This window comes from Balaenoptera ricei, chromosome 2, assembly GCF_028023285.1.
Source record: "Balaenoptera ricei isolate mBalRic1 chromosome 2, mBalRic1.hap2, whole genome shotgun sequence".
Classification (NCBI taxonomy): Eukaryota; Metazoa; Chordata; class Mammalia; order Artiodactyla; family Balaenopteridae; genus Balaenoptera; species Balaenoptera ricei.
The window spans coordinates 84,056,166-84,068,308 of NC_082640.1; the positions used below are offsets into that span (position 1 = coordinate 84,056,166).

General features: G+C 39.9%; 1 protein-coding gene across 2 annotated transcripts in view; it reads right to left on the reverse strand.

The window, feature by feature from the left end:
• Nucleotides 1-1,791, reverse strand: part of TMOD2 (tropomodulin 2) — a 45,751-nt gene extending 43,960 nt beyond the window's left edge. For both annotated transcript variants that reach the window (XM_059915539.1, XM_059915537.1), the window contains exon 1: nucleotides 1,709-1,791. The gene's annotated coding sequence lies outside the window, so the exon portion shown is untranslated. The remainder of the gene's footprint in view (nucleotides 1-1,708) is intronic.
• Between the last annotated feature and the right edge of the window lie 10,352 nt (nucleotides 1,792-12,143).

Genomic DNA, 12,143 nt, shown 5'->3' on the forward strand with positions numbered 1-12,143 from the left:
AGGAACACCACACACGTGAAGTTATGACCTTCTTATTGCATCCCAGCAAGAGATGCATGATAGGTGTTGGTAAGCTTGATCATTCAGCTAAGGTGATGACTTCCTCACCTCTCCATTATAAGGACACATTTTCCCTAGGTAATCTGTGCCGAGATACTTTGAAAAGATGTGAAAATCCTGTTCCCCAACCTTTTGCTCAAAGGTTTTGTACCCCTGGATGAATCCTTGCCTGAATCAGTTACATTAGGGTTGCATAGCACTGGTTTTCTGGTTCTCTCATTCCTTCTATTGTGTATTTATTATTCAAACAATGACCCATCAGTACCCATCCTCTCTATCCTCAGTGTCTGTACTCTCTGCTTACTTTTTGCTGCGGTTTCCTCCCCTCCTCCTTGACTCCTCCACATCTGACTGCTCTGCCCAGCACGGGGGAGCCATTTGCTTCTCCCTTTACCTGCTGATCCCATCACTTCACCTTCAGCAAATTAAAAACAAACACGGAACATCCACAGCCTGTTGCTGTCTACCAATTTATAGTAATTTACAAAAAATAAAAGTTGTAATGCATATTTACTGGGTTAGACTGCAGAGAGTAGATAGAGGAAATTGGTTTTATTTTTTAAGAAATCAGGTTGCCTAAACCCTGAAAAATCTTTCCTCCTCACTAGGTAAAGCTGCTTGTTCTGTCACAATCAGGTTTTTGTAATGGTGTTGAACACCAGCACCCCTCATCTCCTCAGTTCCCTGATAATGAGAGTCTTGGAAGAACAGAGGTTTAGAAATCATGTAACCCGCATGCCCCGTTTTACCATGGAGAAAGAGGATAAGAGAGGTGAAGGGACTTGTCCAGGGTCCCTCAGCTCCTTAGTGGTAGAGCTGGAAAAGGGTTTTGTAAATACCTTCTCCGATTGTCTTTTCATTCCCTTCCCAAGGACCTGGTGATTCAGATGTTTAGTAGGCAAGAGGAAGCCCGTAGCATTCACAGCCTCCTTCATTGCTAATTTGCATTTTGCCCGCATCACCTTCCCACCTCTGAATACGTTAAATAAAAATTCCCTTTAGGAGCCATTATTATTATTATTATTATTATTAAAAAGCAATTTTCATTTCTGCAGGTCAACAGGGAAAATTTAGGAAGACTCAAAGGAGCACATGCTACCACTACTTTAACCAGAAAAAAAATGAGTCCCGAGGACCTGCATCAGGCCGCTCTCGGAACGCTGCTTTCTCGGAGGCTGAAACGCCCTGCGGGTGACAGCTCCAGCCGGAGTCTACCCTTCCCCGTCGCCTGCTCTAACGCTGCAGTGACAGCATTAGGCTCCAGGAGCTTGTCAAACGTTAACAGGAGAGGATAAAATGGGGAACAAAGCCCAGCGTGGAAAAACCCGGCCCCGCAGCTCAGGGAGGACAGAGACCGCGCCCTCACTGCGGCGGCCCGGGGGCTGCAGAGACTGCGGAGCCGCAGTGCAGGGCGTGGGACCCACACCCGCCGGGCGCCTCCGGCCCGCGCCGCCCTCTCCTCCGCACCGCCCGTCGAGCCGAGGAGGCCAGAGGCGGCCCCGGCCTCGAGCGCCCGCCCGGCCGAGCGCCGACGCCGCGGAGCATCCTCCCGAGGGCAGGGAGGGCGCGGCCGCCCCACGCTGCGGGCCGGGGGCTGCAGACCGCGCCTCGCCCGGGCGGGCCCCCACACACCCCCCGGCGCGCTCACCCGTCAGCGTGCCCATCCCGGAGCCGGCGGTGCTGGCCGTCAGTCCGTCTGCCCCGAGGTAGAGGGGCCGGCGAGCAGGGCGGCGCCGTGGCCGGGGCGAGCGCGGCAATCAACAGGCGGCTCCCGGCCGGGCGCGGCGCCGGGGCGCGCGGCTGCTGCGGAGCAGGCTGGGAAGCGTAGTTCGAGGCGGCGTGCGGCGGCCGCGAGGAGGCGGGACCCCCTGCCCCGTGGCTGCCACCCCGGGCTTCCTCACCCCTCCCCTGAAGGTGTCCTCGCCCGGAATCTGCGTCCCGACCCCGTAACCGCTGTGCAGGCGAGGAGGACCTCAGCCTTGGGACCAAGCTGTGCGGGCTCTTTGGAGAAGCTCGGGGCTACGGATAGGGTGGGTGGCAAAGGCTCTCCAAGCTTGTGAAGAGCTGTTGGGTGAGTGAGCATCTTTAAGTGGAAGCCTTGTTAACACCGGGTCAGAGACAGGGCAGGCCTGCCCTAGGCTTTATTGGCTTTATTGGCTTTACGCCGGCCTAGGGTGGGGCGTGGGGAGGAGTAGCTGGGGTACATGCCTGGGGGTAGGGAGGTGGCGTGTAGCGAGGCCGATCTAAAGTTTGTGGGTGAGAATGTTCGAGAGCCGACGCACACGCAGTGGCGTCACTAGAGGAGAGGCTGGCTAATTTAGCCTCTCTGTGCCTTAGCATCCTTATCTGTAAGGTAGGCTTAAAGCTTGAAGACATGTTGTGAGGACTAAACGCATTTTAGGTGCATAGGTGAAAGCACCTGTGTCTGGCACTTAGCACATACTCCATAAATGTTCCTTCCTCGGGAGTTGCAAGGGAGAGCCGGGCACACTTCCGGCCTCGAAAGCCCTACGTATAATGCTAAGCTAAAGATAGTCGACATCGTTGGTCTAGATAAATAAATGTTACAACCCGCCGGGTTTGCTATTGTCAGCCGTTTAGCAGGCTCACTTCATCCGGAATGTAAACTGTGATGTGTCCTCTATGCCAGGTTCTTGGGAACTACAAAGATAGAGAAAATACTGTCTGGTCTCTGAAGCATGAAGTGGAGTGGGGTGACATTGGACAAAGATTGGAATTATGAAAATATATGGCATAATAGGATTACCTTCCAGAAACGTTTTCTAATCAGATGTGATATCTCTCCTTTTTGAACCCTTGCTGCATATTTTCAGTGCAATATTTCTCATTATGGTGGGATTTGCATCTTCCAGATGTGGTGGAAGGAAAATGAACCAAAGAGATGGACGCACCATTGCTGGCATAATCTCTGAAATAGGCAAAGGGTGAATGGAGGTGAAACAGTATCATAATCTGGCATGACCTGTGCAGTAATCATGTGACCAAAAAAAAAAGTGCCGCAGAGAATTCCATGTTTGAAAATAGTAGCATCACTTTGCATTTGTGGAAGTACTTTCCTATCCATGTTCTCGCTTGATTTTTGCAACAACCCTGTAAGAGGCAGAGTGAGGATTTTCTTCAGTTAGAGTTCTAAGAGACACAGGGAGGTGATATGAGTTATTCGGTCATCCAGCTGGTCATTAAGCCTATCTTCTCTCCTTCAGCCCTGACCTTCCCCAAAGAGGCACTCACAGCACTCTCTTTCCTTTGTACATTTCAAAACAGGGCCATACCTTCCCCAGCAAGAGGGCTGAATCAGAAAATAAAGTTAATTCTCAAAGGTTCTTGGAACTATAAAGATGAACAATGGCATACAGTAGCTGCTGATTGAGATACCAGTGTCGTTTCCACTATCAACACTATAGTAATGGACTACAGTTTTAACCTCCTCACCAGAATGACTAATCTGAGAGGGAAGGAGTGAACTTAAATGGAAGTGTGACCAAATCAATTTAAATCACATTCCCAAGTTTTACTATACGTTTGTTATTCCAAATATCCTATGTAACAGACCAGATGTCTTTGACTTTGACTTTTTTATGTTGTACATTTGCCACAAATTATAGCTTTCTGTTAAATAAGAATAGGACTGCTTACAGTAGCTTCCTTGGAGAAAGCTGATGGTAGGCATAAGCTGAAAATAATAAAGCAATTTTATTCAGATTTGAAGAAAGTATAGCAAAGGTTTGATATAGCAAAGATACTTAGTGGTGTACTATCTTTCTCATTGGCTTCCTTGTGATTCCCTGAAAGGAAAACGTCTGCATGTGATGAAATGAATGGAGCACTGCTTCAGATGAAGATTGTGAACGGAAGCAGGCATAGAAATGATTTCTTAGGTTAAAGTCGTAGGTGGCAGCCAAAGCAGAGATACAAGAGCTATCCAACAGTCCCAGTCCCATTTATATGAAAATGTAAAATTGAAACACAACTCCTAGAGCTGGGAGGGACCTGACAGATCATCTTGTCTAGCCTCTTCATGCAATGAGGAGGGTGATACGTCGACAGTAAATTCGCAGTGGAATATGTAGCATACATCATTTGGAACACATAGTAGATACTGTTGCTTGCCTACTCAACATCCATTCCCCCCTTTTCCTTCTTCTTTGCAGAAGCCTGTAAAGGTGTTCACCCACTAGGGAACCTGACCCTATTACCATCCCATACCAACCTATCATGGGCAAGGGGAATACAGTCCTCTTGACTGGCCACTGAGAGATTAAGGATGGGCATGTGACCCAGTTCTGACCAGTGAGGCCTGAGGAGGGGTCAGCTGAAGTCCTTCTAGGAAAGGTTTTCTTGCTCTTAAATAGAGGCGTACAGGGAAACATGCCACCATCTCCATGGGATGTTGTTGCACCTGGCCGTGTTACCTCAAACTGGAATAGCCATCTTAGGGGATCCAGCCTTAAGACAAAGCCAACACACTGATGATGGCAGAGTAAAGAGATAGAATGAACTTGGGTCTGTGATGTTGTTGTTGAGTCAGTAAACCAATTAGCCCTGGTGCTGCCCTACTTCTGGATTTATTATTATATGAGATAATAAATATCCTTATTGTTGAGCCCATTTGAGATGGAGTTTTCTGTTACTTGAAACTGAAAGAATCCTAAGTGTTGCAGATGAAATGTGAAAGTAAGTTCTTTGGATGGACTGAAGGACTACTTCCCAGAGTTAATAAAAACAAACAACAACCACAACCCAGGAAAAGGATAGGGATATTATCACATAATGGATAGAAGTATGCATTTTAACTATGGTTAAACTGTGGTTTCCAATCCAGACAGACCTGGGTCGAACCCATATGTTTACTGCTTGCTTGACTGTGGCCAAGTTTCTTTAACCTTTCTAAGCCTCATTTTCTTCATCTCTAAGCTGGGGATAATAATACTTACCACATGAGGTTGTTATGAAGATGAAATGGGATAATTTGTGTCAAGTATGCTACAAAGGATATGGTGCCTAGTAAGCACTAAAGGAGTGGTGACTATCTTGATGAACTATGAATTAGCTTATTTATAGTGTAATAAATAACACTATAACAGCCCTGGTGCTGCATCTGAAAGTGAATCACTATATAATAGTGATCATATTAAATGACACCACAGTGATGCAAGCAACAAATTCCAGAATGTGGGAAACTCTACATGACAACCCAGTTCTTCAATAAATTGCAAGAAAAATAAAGGAAAGAGAGCTTATAGATACACAGAAATAGAAGAGGCAAATAACCAAATGTAGTGTGTTGATCTTGATTTGAACAAAGCAGCCATTAAAAAAAATTACATTTATGAGACAACTGGGGGGAATGTGAACACAGAATATTTGATTATATTAGGGTATTATTTTAAAACTGTTTGGATGTGATAATGGTATCGTGTTATTTTTTAAAAAAGAGTCATCTTTTGGAAAGATACTACTGAATATTACTGAAAAAATACTGAATAGTTACAGAAGAAATAATATCTGGGATTTGCTTTTCAAATAATCCAGCATGAGAGTAGTGGTAGAGTGGCAGGGTGGAGGTATCGATGAAACAAGATAGCCCATGAGTTGATAATGTTGAAGCTGAGTAATGGAACTTTATTAAACCATTCTCTCTGCATTTTTTTTTTTGGTACCTTTTGACCCCCTTCCATGTGATGAGAACTTTTTAAGATCTATTCTCTTAACAACTTTCAAATATGCAATACCGTATTATTAACTATAGTCACATGCTGTACATTACATCCCCATGACTGATTTATTTTATAACTGTAAGTTTGTATCTTTTGACCCTCTACGCCCATTTCACCCACTCCCCACTCCTTGCCTCTGGCAACCACTGGTCTGTTCTCTGTATCTACAAACTTGGTTTTTGTTTTTGTTTTTGTTTTAGATTCCACATGTAACTGAGATCACACAGTACTTGTCTTTCTCATCTGACTTATTTCACTAAGCATAATGCTCTCAAGGTCCATCCATGTTGTCGCAAATGGCAAGATTTCATTCTTTTTTGTGGCTAAATAATTTCTGTATTTTTAAAATACAGCTTCCCTGAGATATATTTCACATACCATAAATTTACCCTCTTAAAGCGTACAATTCTGGGCTTCCCTGGTAGCGCAGTGGTTGAGAATCTGCCTGCCAAGGCAGGGGACACGGGTTCGAGCCCTGGTCCGGGAAGATCCCACATGCCGCAGAGCAGCTAAGCCCGTGCGCCACAACTACTGAGCCTGCGCTCTAGAGCCTGTGAGCCACAACTACTGAAGCCCGCGCACCTAGAGCCCGTGCTCTGCAACAAGAGAAGCCACCGCAAAGAGAAGCCCGCGCACCGCAGTGAAGAGTAGCGCCCGCTCGCCGCAACTAGAGAAAGCCCGCGCACAGCAACAAAGATCCAATGCAGCCAAAAATAAATACATAAATAAAAATTTAAAAATCTTTTGCCTACTTTTTAATTGGGCTATTTGTCTTTTTATTATTGATCTATAAATGTTTTTTATGTGTTCTGATTATAAATTCCTTATCAGACATATTATTTGCACATATTTTCTCCCATTCTGTGGGTTGTTCTTTTTTCTAATTTCTTTATGGTATCCTTTGGTAAACACCATTTATCAGTTTGAAGAGGTTCCTGTCTATTCCTACTTTGTTCAATGCTTTTATCATGAAAGGGTGTTAGATTGCACCAAAGACTTTTTCCGTGTCTGTTAAGATGATCATGTAGGTTTTTTCATTTATTCTATTAATATGGTGTATTACATTTATTTTCAGATCTTAAATTAACTATTCATTCCTGAGATAAATCCTACTTGGTCATGGTGTATAATCCTCTTTATATATCGTTGGAATTGGTTTGCTAGTATTTTGTTGAAAACCTTTTGTGTCCATATTCATAGGAAATATTGGTCAGTAGTTTTCTTATCTTTTGATGCTTTGACTAGTTTTGGTATCAGAGTAATACTAGCCTTATAGAATGAGTTAGGAAGTGTCGCTTCCTCTTCTAATTTTGGGAAGCATTTATGAAGGACTGGTATTAATTCTTTAAATTCTTTAAATGTTTGGTAGAATTTACCAATGAAACCATCTGGGCCTTGGCTTTTTTTGTTGGAAATTTAAAATTTACTAATTCAGTCTTTTTGGTTGAATTCAGATTATGTATTTCTTCTTGAGTCAGTTTTGTTAGTTTGTGTCTTTCTAGGAATTTATCCATTTCATCTAAGTTACCTTGTTTGTTGGCAAACAGTTGTTCATAATATTTCTTTATTATCCTTTTTCTTTCTGTAATATCAGTAGAGATATGAAGATCTAGGAGATGTTCCCTCCTTCATTCCTAATTTTAGTATATGCATCTCTTTCTTTTTTTCTTGGTCAGTCTACCTAAAGGTTTGTCAATTTTGTTGATCTTTTCAAAGAACCAACTTTTGGTTTTGTTGATTTTCTCTATTGTTTTTCTAGTCTCCATTTCATTTATTTTTGCTATAATCCTTATTATCTTTACTATGGTTGAGATGGTTTCACTCGTGAATTCTACCAAGAATTTAAGGAAGAAATGATACCAATTCTCTATAATCTCTTCCAGAAAATAGAAGCAGAGGAACACTTCCTAACTCATTCTATGAGGCCAGTATTACCCTAATACCAATACCAGACAAAGATATTACAAGAAAGAAAAATTAAAGGTCAGTATCTCTCATGAAAATAGATGCAAAAGTCTTCAACAAAATATTAATAAATTGAGTTCAGCAATGCATTAAAAGGATCTTACATTACTAGCAAGTGGGGTTTATTCCAGGTATGCAAGGCTGGTTCACCATTTAAAAAATCAATTAATCCATCACATCCGCAGGCTAAAGAAGAAAAAACTTATATGATCATATCAATAGATATAGAAAAGGCATTTGACAAAATCCAACATTCATTCATGATAGAAAGCACGCAGAAAACTAGAAATAGAGGGGATCGTCCTCGATATGATAAAGAAGATATATAAAAACTACAGCTGACATACTTAATGGTGAGAAACTGGATGCTTTCCCCCTAAGATCAGAAACAAAGCAAGGATATCTCCTCTCATTATTCCTATTCAACATCATACTGAAAATCCTAGTTAGTGCAGCGAGACTAGAAGGGGAGGGAAGGTATATACAGATTGGGAAGGAAGAAATGAAAGTCTTTGTTCATAGATGACATGATTGTCTATGTAGAAAATCCCAAAGAATTATTTTAAAAACCTTTTGGAACTAATAAGTGATTATAGCAAGGTTGTTAAGTTACAAGGTCAATAGACAAAGGCAATTGCTTTCCTGTAATTGTAAATTAAGAACACAATATCATTTATTTTAGTACCAAAAAAAGGAAGAAAGAAAGAAAAAGAATACTTAGGTATATGTATCTATATGAGGGAAACGACAAGCTCTGATGAAAGGAGTCAAAGAAAATTTAAATGGTGAGATATTTCATGTTTATAGAGAGAAAAACTCAGTGTTGTTAGGATGCCATTTCTTCCCAACTTGACCTATAGATTCAGGGCAATCCCAATCAAAATCAACAAGTTATTTTGTAGATATCAACCAACTAATTCCAAAGTTTATATGGAAAGGTAAAGGACCCAGACTAGTCATACAATACTGAAGAGGAAGAACAAAGTCAAAGGACTTACACTACCAAATTTCAAGACTTACTATAAAGCTACAGTAATCATGACAGTGTGGTATTAGTGAAAAAATAGACAAATAGATCAATGAAACAGAATAGAGAGCCCAGAAATAGACTCATGCAAATACAGTTAACTTATCTTTGACAAAGAAGCAAAGACAATTCAATAGAGAAAGGATAGTCTTTTCAACCAGTGGTGCTTAGCAACTGGACATCCACACGCAAAAGAATAAATCTAAACACAGAATTCTCACCATTCATAAATATTAACTGAAGATGGATCATAGACCTGACTTCAAAACACAAAACTATAAGACTTACAGGAAATAACATAGGACAAAATCCAGGTGACTTTGGATTTGATGATGACTTTTTAGATACAACACCAGAAGCAGATTCGGGAAAGAAAAAATTGATAAGTTGGGCTTTATGAAAGTTGAAAACTGCTCTGAGAAAGACACTGTTAAAAGAATGAAAAGGCAAGCCACAGACTGGGAAAAATATTTGTTGGCAAAGATGTGGAGAAATTGGAACCTGCATACATTGCTGCAAGTGGGAATGTGAAACGGTGCAGATGCTATGGAAAACAGTTTGGTGGTTTCTCAAAAAGCTAAACATATGACCCAGCAATTTCAGTCCTAGGTATCTCTCTAAAGAAATCTAAAGTAAGGACTTGAACAGATACTTACATGCCAGTGTTTACTGCAGTATTATTTACAATTGCCAAAACATGGAAACAACCCAACAAGTATCCATCAGCCGATGAATGGACAAACAAAATGTGATATATCCATACAATGAAGTATTATTCAACCATAAAAAGGAATGAAGTTCTGACACGTGCTACAACATAGATGAACCTTGAGGACATTATGTTAAGTGAAACAAACCATACACAAAGGACAAATATTGTAAGTTTCTTTTTGTAAGAAATGTCTAGAATAGGCAAATTCATAGAGATAGAAAGTAGATTAGAGGTTACCAGGGGCTGTGGGAAGTAGGAATCGGAAGTCACTGCTTAGTGTTTATAGTTTCTGTTTGGAGTGATGAAAATGTTTTGGAGATAGACAGTGTTGGGATGGTGGTACCACATTGTGAATGGTATTTTGTGCCACTAAATTGTATACTTAAAAATGGTTAAAGTGGTTAAAAAACTAATAATGCAATGTGAATGTGAAACATTTTATATGGGTGAATTGTATGGTATGTGAACTATTTCTCAATAAGCGTGTTAAAATATGCAATTATATAATTATAGCACAATTTACTTATCTGTTCTGCTGCTGAATAATTGATTATTTCCAGTTTTTGTTGTTCTGAATGATGCTGCTATGGACGTTTTCACAACATGTCTCCTGGTGTATAGGTACGAGATTTTCAACAGGGGATATACAGTGTCTAGTATTGGAATTTCTGGTTTGTAGGGAATGCGCATGTACAGTTTTGCAAGATAGTGGCAGAGTGTTTTTCAAAGTGGCTGTACCCAATTGTACTCCTCCCAGCAGTGCACAGAATTCCTATCTTCACTGGTAACTGGTCTTGCCAAACTTAGATTTTGCCCATCTGGTGAGTGTAAAGGGGTTACTCTTTGTGGTCTTAATGTGAATTTTTCTGATTTTAATGAGATTGAGTATCTTTTCATATGTTTATTCACAATTAGGATATTTTCTTCTATAAAATTCTAGTTATACCATTGGATTATGTCTTTTTCTTATTGTTATGTAGGAATTAGCTCTTTAAATATTCTAGATATTAATCTTTGGTTGATTGCATATGTTACAAATAGACATTCCTTGCTACCAGAATTTATGAAGTTTCTGAATTCAGATAACCAGAGTTCAAATAATGAAGAATACCTAGTTTTCAGAATCTATTTCATTCTTGATTTTCATATAAAAGTTAGCTAGAATTTGGATAATGAGATAATTCAACATTTTTTTCAAATATTTTTGGTTCCTGGGACACCTGTTTCTTCTCTTAGTTTCTAATTTGTCTTTATTTTCTTTAAGATATCTTTTTTGTTAGAAGTTCTTAATTTTAACGTTGTCATGCTTATCAATGTTTTATGAATAGAGCATTTTTTCATCCTGCTAAAGAAATCTTTTCTTGTCCTGAGATCATAAAGATATTTTTCTCTATATTCTTCTAAAAGTTTTAAAGTTTTATCTTTCACATTTAATCTGTAATTCAACTGAACTTAAATTTTGTGTGTGGTAGGAAGTAGAGATTCTACCATGTGGATAACTAACTGTCCTGACATCATGTGTTTTATAGACCATTTCCCAGTGACCTACAATGCAACCTTTGTCATAGATGAAGTTCTTATACATTTGTGATTGTGTTTCTGGGTGCACTACTCTTATCCATTGGTTTCCCAGCATCACTATCACTCTGGCTTAACTATTATAGCTTCATAATAATTCTTGTTATCTGGTAGGGCAGTTTCCCTTTCCTTATTCTTCAAAAATATCTTGGCTGTCTGTGGGTCTTTGCTTTTCCATATCAACTTTAGAATTAGCTTGTCATGTTTCTTGCAAACCCATTGCTGTTGCATAGAATATACGATCAATTTGTAGAGTACTGACATTTTGTATGATATTGAGTCTTCCTGTCCGTGAACATGGTGTAGTTTTTCCATTTATTTAAGTCTTCTTTAATGTATTTTCATATATTAAAATTTTTTTCTCTGTAAAGGTCTTGCCCATCCTTTATTAGATTCATTCCTTTGTTCTATTTATTCTGTCATTTAATCTATTAATGTCTTAATATTAAGGCACCCTTGAATTTCTGGGATAAAGTCATCTTGTTTATGATGGATTATCTTTTGTATGCACTGCTAGATTTGGCTTAATAATATTTTAAGATTCTTATATCCATCTTTATGAGCGTGATACCTTCCTCAACTGGTTTTGGTCATGGTTATACCATGATAGATATGGGATTGGGTGTATGGTTATATTACGAGCTAAGTTGAAGATTGTTCCTGCTACTTCTTTTCTCTGAAAGAGTTCACATAAAATTGGATTGATCTGTTCTTTGAAAGGTTGATAGAATCTTCCAATAAGATCTTCTGATGCTGACTTTTTTTGGTAACAAGATTTTTAACTCTAGTACTGATTCAGTTTCTTTAATGGTTATAGAACCATTCAGACTTTCTATTTTGCCACGTATTAGTTTAGGCAAGTTGTTTATGGTTCTAGCTTACAAATCCCTCTTGTTTTGATACATAAGGCTCTCCCTTTTTTATTGCCAGCTCAATTATGAATTTCATTAAAAAATTAAATTATAAATACTTATATTAGGAGGACTTCAAGTTAGTTTAGACTTCCAGCTTGCCAGAACCAGAACCAGATATGAATTTCTTCAACTTTACTAGATATTGTCCC